This window comes from Protobothrops mucrosquamatus, unplaced genomic scaffold, assembly GCF_001527695.2.
Source record: "Protobothrops mucrosquamatus isolate PMUCROS unplaced genomic scaffold, P.Mucros_1.0 scaffold4407, whole genome shotgun sequence".
In the NCBI taxonomy this organism is placed as follows: domain Eukaryota; kingdom Metazoa; phylum Chordata; class Lepidosauria; order Squamata; family Viperidae; genus Protobothrops; species Protobothrops mucrosquamatus.
The window spans coordinates 666-6,882 of record NW_015390320.1 but is presented as its reverse complement, the minus strand read 5'-3'; the positions used below and the strand labels follow the sequence as shown (position 1 = coordinate 6,882).

At 44.3% G+C, this 6,217-nt stretch overlaps 1 long non-coding RNA gene across 1 annotated transcript; it reads right to left on the bottom strand.

Annotated features, from left to right (window-relative positions):
- Nucleotides 1-314: 314 nt before the first annotated feature.
- LOC107298977 lies at nucleotides 315-5,775 on the bottom strand. The gene is made up of 2 exons (XR_001549171.1): nucleotides 5,686-5,775; nucleotides 315-471 (listed from the first exon to the last, which is right to left on the bottom strand). It is a non-coding gene; the product is annotated as an uncharacterized LOC107298977 (long non-coding RNA).
- Nucleotides 5,776-6,217: the final 442 nt, after the last annotated feature.

The following is a 6,217-nucleotide window of genomic DNA, read 5'->3' as shown; positions in this document are numbered from 1 at the left end:
ACCTCCTCCTCTTCCTCCTCCTCTCCTCCATAAACCCCACTCCCTTCTAGCACTGATGGTATTATCTAGTTGAGTCATGAAACGTCTGCAAGATAACCACCAAGCTCAGAGAGCACGCAGACTCCACATTCCTCCTCCTCCTCCTCTCCATAAACCTCACTCCCTTCTACCTCTGATGGTGTTACCTAGTTGGGTCATGAAACGTCTGCAAGAAAACAAGCAAACTCAGAAAGAACCAGGGACCCCAGAAAGACATGTTTTTTGGCCGGAGCGTGGTGTTATAGGGAAAAAAGAATCCAAACGAGCCCACAGCATAATTCGTCACCAGTGGCACTTTTTAATGGCAGTCTCTCTCGACTCTCTTAATACCAACATGGCGGAGAGGGATAAGCTTCCGAAACAAACTCAGGATGAATAATATAGCTGTCCCTCTCCGGCCCTCCAGATCTCTTAAAATGACTCGTGTCCCATCTGCAAGGAGAGAAAAAGAGAATTAGCAAAACCCACCAGGGCTGTATATCCAACTATCCACCACACCAAAGTCTTCCAACCTTCTTACTCCAAGGGATCTAAGTGACCAACCCTCACGGTTTCCCTACTAATGAGTGGGTGTGCTAGGATTTGGGGTCCAAACAGATGGGGATGGCTAGCAAATCTAGACAGCATACTAAAAAGCAGAGACATCACCCTGCCAACAAAAGTGCGTATAGTCAAGGCCATGGTTTTCCCAGTTGCAATGTATGGCTGTGAAAGATGGACCATAAGAAAGGCTGAGTGCCAAAGAATGGAGGCCTTTGAACTATGGTGCTGGAGAAGACTCCTGCGAGTCCCCTGGACTGCAAGGCGATCCAACCGGTCAGTCCTGGAGGAGATCAACCCTGACTGCTCTTTAGAAGGCCAGATCCTGAAGTTGAAACTCAAGTCCTTTGGCCACCTAATGAGAAGGAAGGACTCATTGGAGAAGAGTCTAATGTTGGGGAAGATGGAGGGCAATAGAAGAAGGGGACGACAGAGAATGAGGTGGCTGGATGGAGTCACGGAAGCAGTAGGCCTGAGCTTAAGTGGACTCCAGAAGATGGTAGAGGACAGGAAGGCCTGGAGGAACATTGTCCATGGGGTCACGATGGGTCAGACACAACTTCACAATTAACAACAACAACAGTTAGAGAAGGCTACCCCTAGTCTTACAAAATCCTCTTATTTCCTGTCTAGAAAGAAAGAAATGAACAAGTTTGCAAAGGTTAATCATCAGGCCAATGGGGAAAAAGGTACATGATTTTTTCCAGCAGGAATATTTGGTTGGGGAAAAGGAGACTTAATCTCTGAAGGTCCTGGCACGAGTGGTTTCACCCATCTATTCCTTCACCTTTTTCTATTTTAATTTAAAGGACAAGTTTCTAGTACTCATGGTTTTTCAGTGAGCGGTCAAGAAGCAATGGCAGGGCTGAGAAGAGTTGGTGGTTTTTTTCCAGCAAAAATATTTGGTTGGGGAAAAAGGAGAGTTTAATCTCTGAAGGTCCTGGCATTAGAGGTTTTGCCCATCTATTCCTTCACCTTTCTATTTTTATTTTTAAAGACAACTTTCTAGTACTCGTGGCTTGCTGTGAAAGTGGGTGAGTGGTCAAGAGCAAATGACAGAAGTTGGCATCCACAAGTTTGAAAGTTGCCAAAGTTGGACACCCCTACTCTAGATGACAGGTAGTCCCCGACTTACAACAGCTTGTTTAGTGACCATGGAAGGTTACAACGGCACTGAAAAAGTGACTTAGGGCTGTTTTTCACACATACAACCGTTGCAGCATTCACGTGATCAAAATTTGGACTCTTGGCAACTGGCATGTACTTATGACGGTTGCACTGTCCTGGGGTCGCGTGATCCCCTTTTGCAGCCTTCTGACAAGCAAAGTCAATGGGGAAGCCGGATTCACTTAACAACCGTGTGACTAACTTAACAACTGCAGTGATTCACTTAACAGGGGCGGCGAGAAAGGTCATAAAATGGAGCAAACCTCACTTAACGACTGTCTCGCTTAGCAACAGACATTTTGAGCTCAACTGCGGTCGTAAGTGGAGGACTACCTGTAAAAAGACACGATTTCTCCAGCAGAGATATTTGGCTGGAGAAAAGAGGAGATTTAGTCTCTTAAGGTCATGGCATTAGAGGTTTCCCCCATCTATTCCTTCACCTCTCTGTTTTAATTGTAAGGACAAGTTTCTAGTACTCATGGTTTTGCAGTGAGCGGTCAAGAGGCAATGGCAGGGTTGAGAAGAGTTGGTGATTTTTTCCAGCAAAAATATTTGGTTGGGGAAAAGGAGAGTTTAATCTCTGAAGGTCCTGGCATTAGAAGTTTCACCCATCTATTCCTTCACTTTTCTATTTTAATTTTAAAGACAAGTTTCTAGTTGCTGTGAAAGTGGGTGAGTGGTCAAGAGCGAATGACAGAAAATGAGAAGAGTTGGCGTCCGCAAGTCTGAAAGTTGCACAGGTCGGACATCCCTGTTCTAGATTAATTGGCCGAATCAATTAATTTAAATTTGGAGGCACATTGTCAACTTCCTGGTCCTGGTTCCCACCCCTGTGAGGCAGTTGCGCAAAACCTGGCACGGCTTCCCAAAATAGCCATAAAACTATGCAGCAGCAGGAAAAGCAATCAAAATATCTTGGGGGCTGGAAACTTAGAGCAGGCGTGTGATGTCGCAACTTTGCTGAAGCCAGTCAAATCCGGAAGATCCAGAAGTTATAAGGGAGCTTGAAGTGGGGGAAAAAAACCCCCCAATACTTTGATTTTGGGTTTTACTAATTAGATTGATGTTGTTGTTATAGAAATGGCTAGTTTGTGCTATTGTAGGAAGATAAAAAATTTGAGGTTCGATGCTGCCTTATTTTACTGCAACAGAGAGAGTCGGAAATCAATGCCTTTTTTTTCTCCCCCCCCATTTTCACACTTCTCTTTTCCCCTTCCCTTTGTTCCCTACTACTTTCTTTTGTATTTTCGTATTTTATAGCAATAAAAATAAATATGTAAAAAAAGCATATTTTGACAGGGCCTCCACCTTGCCCTGAGGGCTGTCTTGAGTTCCCACAGTTAGCCCTTGACTTGTGACCCAAATTGCCATTGCTAAGCAAGGCGGTTATTAAGTGAGCCACACACCCAATTTTACGACTTTTCCCCCCTCGTGGTGGTTAAGCAAATCCCTGCCGTTGTTAAGTGAATCACAGAGTCATTAAGTAGATCTGGCTTCACCCCCGTTGACTTAGCTCTCAGAAGCTGGCTGGGAAGTCACGAATTGCAAGACACGGGGCAGCTGTCATTAATACACGCCACTTGGCGAGGGTCTGAATTTTGATCGCCTGATTATTGGGAAGATCGGTTTTAGTTTACTTTTTTGAGTGCTACTGCAACTTCAAACCATCACTAAATGAATGGCGGTTAAGTTGAGGACCACCATCTTGTTCAACCCCTTGCTCACTTGGAGGAATCTATTCCATCATTCCCAATAGGGTGTCATGCAGCCTCACTGGGAAACCTCCAATAAGTGGAGACCACAAAGTGATTAAGGAGACCCACCTGCCAGAGTAGAGTACACTAGACTAGACTAGACTATAGACTAGACTAGACTAGACTAGACTAGACTAGACTAGACTAAGAGTAGAGTAGGATAGAATAGAATAGAATAGAATAGAATAGAATAGGAGTAGAGTAGAATAGAAGTAGAGTAGAGTAGAGTAGAGTAGAGTGGAATGGAATAGAATAGAATAGAATAGAATAGAATAGAACAGAATAGGAGTAGAGTAGAGTAGAGTAGAGTAGAGTAGAGTAGAGTAGAGTAGAGTAGAGTAGAGTAGAGTAGAATAACTGAGTTAGAAGAGACCTTGGAGGTCTTCTAGTCCAAACCCTATATCATTTCAGGCAATGGCTGTCCAATCTCTTCTTAAAAACTTCCAATGTTGCAGCATACATAACTTCTGGAGGCAAGCTGTTCTACTGATTAATTGTTCTCACTGTCAGGAAATTCCACCTTAATTCCAGGTTGCTTCTCTCCTTGATTATTTTCCATCCATTGCTTCTTGTTCTGCCTTCTGGTGCTTTGGAAAGTAGGCTGATTGACCCCCCCCCCTTCTTTGTGGCAACCCCTTTGACATTGGAAGACTGCTATCATGTCACTCCTAGTGCTTCTTTTCATTAAACAAGACATACCCATTTCCTGCAATTGTTTTTCATATGTTTTAGCCCCCAGCCCCCTAATCATCTTTGTTGCTCTTCTCTGTACTCTTTCTAGAGTCTCAGCATCTTTTTTTACATTGAGTGAGGAGTCCTAGATCAGGACTTCTAACCAATCAGAATAGAGCTGGGAGGGACTTTGGAGGTCTTCTAGTCCAACCCCCTGCTCAAGCAGGCCGGTCAAAGATGAGGTCTACAGAAGGAACTATAGGTAATCCTCAACTGTTGCAGTATCCCCATGCTCATGTGATCAAAATTCAGACATTTGGCAACTAATTCATATTTATGACGGTCGCAGCGTCCCGGGGTCCTGCGATCTCCTTTTGTGACCCAGCAAAGTCAAACGGGGAAGTTAAATTCATGTGACTAACTTAATAAGTACAGTGATTCACTTAACAATGGTGGCAAGAAAGGTCGTAAAATGTGGCAAAACTCACTTAACTGTCTTGCTTAGCAACAGGAATTTTGGCCTCACAGCGTAAGTCAAGGACTACCTATAATAGGCAGAGATTGTGTGTCTCGGGGGTCTTCAAACTTGGCCCTTTTGTGACTTGTGGACTTCAACTAGGGTTGCCAGGTCTGCTTCCAAAAAATAGCGGACAAGCGGGGGGGGGGGGGGGAAGTAGTAAAAAAAGTAGACTGTACAGCTTTAGATTACGTACCATTTCATCATAAAGCTTTTGAATAAAAAAAATGTCCACTATTTTGTGAAAAAAAATAGTGAACATAATGTGAAAAAAGTGGACTTTCCACTCAAATAGTGGACACCTGGCAACCCTAACTTCAACTCCCAGAATTCCTCAGCCAGGCATGCCTGTCTGAGGAATTCTGGGAGTTGAAGTCCACAAGCCATAAAAGGGCCAAGTTTGAAGACCCCTGGTGTGGATCTAAGCCCATGGTTTCATCAAAATGGCCGACTGAGGAATTCTGGGAATTGAAGTCCACAAGCCATAAAAGGGCCAAGTTTGAAGATCCCTGGTCTGGATCTAAGCCTGTGGTTTCATCAAAATGGCCGACTGAGGAATTCTGGGAGTCGAAGTCCACAAGCCATAAAAGGGCCAAGTTTGAAGATCCCTGGTCTGGATCTAAGCCCGCGGTTTCATCAAAATGGCTGACTGAGGAATTCTGGGCGTTGAGGTCCACAAGTCACAAAAGGGCCAAGATGGAAGACCCCTGGTCTATCTGGTACTTTCTCAGCTACTTACAAGGCAGCCCTAACACCAACCAACCAAGATATATGTAAATATTACTCCAAGCTACATCTAGTCCTCAACATACAACTATCCACTTAATGACTGTTTGAAGTTATGATATCCCCGAAAAAAAGGGACTTATGACTGTTTCCTTCCTGTTATGACCACATCCCAGAAATATCAGTGCTGCCACCCAACTTAGTTTTTCAGTCAAACAAAACATGCACAGGGGTGGCAGTCGTCTTGCACTCAGGTTTTGGAGTCCTTACTTAAGGTTCATATACGGGAAAGATGGCGGCAGGGTTGGCAAACGTGCACAGAGCATCATGTCCACCTGGTGGTCGTAGTACGGGAAACTCCTGGAAGAGAAGAGAAGGGAGAGGATCATCATTAGAAGCACCAACAGACTAAATTATGGAGATTCTCAATCATTCAAGTCACAGTTGTCCCAAAGATACTTTCCTTATTTCAACTCACTTTGACCAGATGTGTGCTCATTGTATGGTTTTGCTCTACAGCAATATTTCTCAACCTTGTCCACTTGAAGTTGGGTGGACGTCAACTTCCAGAATTCCCCAGCCAGCCATGCTAGCTGGAGAATTCTGGGAGTTGACGTCCACCCATCTTCAAGTGGTCAAGGTTGAGAAATACTGCTCCATGCTATGCAAACCTTTGACCTTTTCTGTATGTGGTCTAGATGACCAATCTTTGTTCAGGGTTCTACAGGCCCAGCATCCATCCTGGTGTAGACCTGATTTCTCTTCATTCACACCTTCCAAGGCTGATCCTAGTCTCAATCAT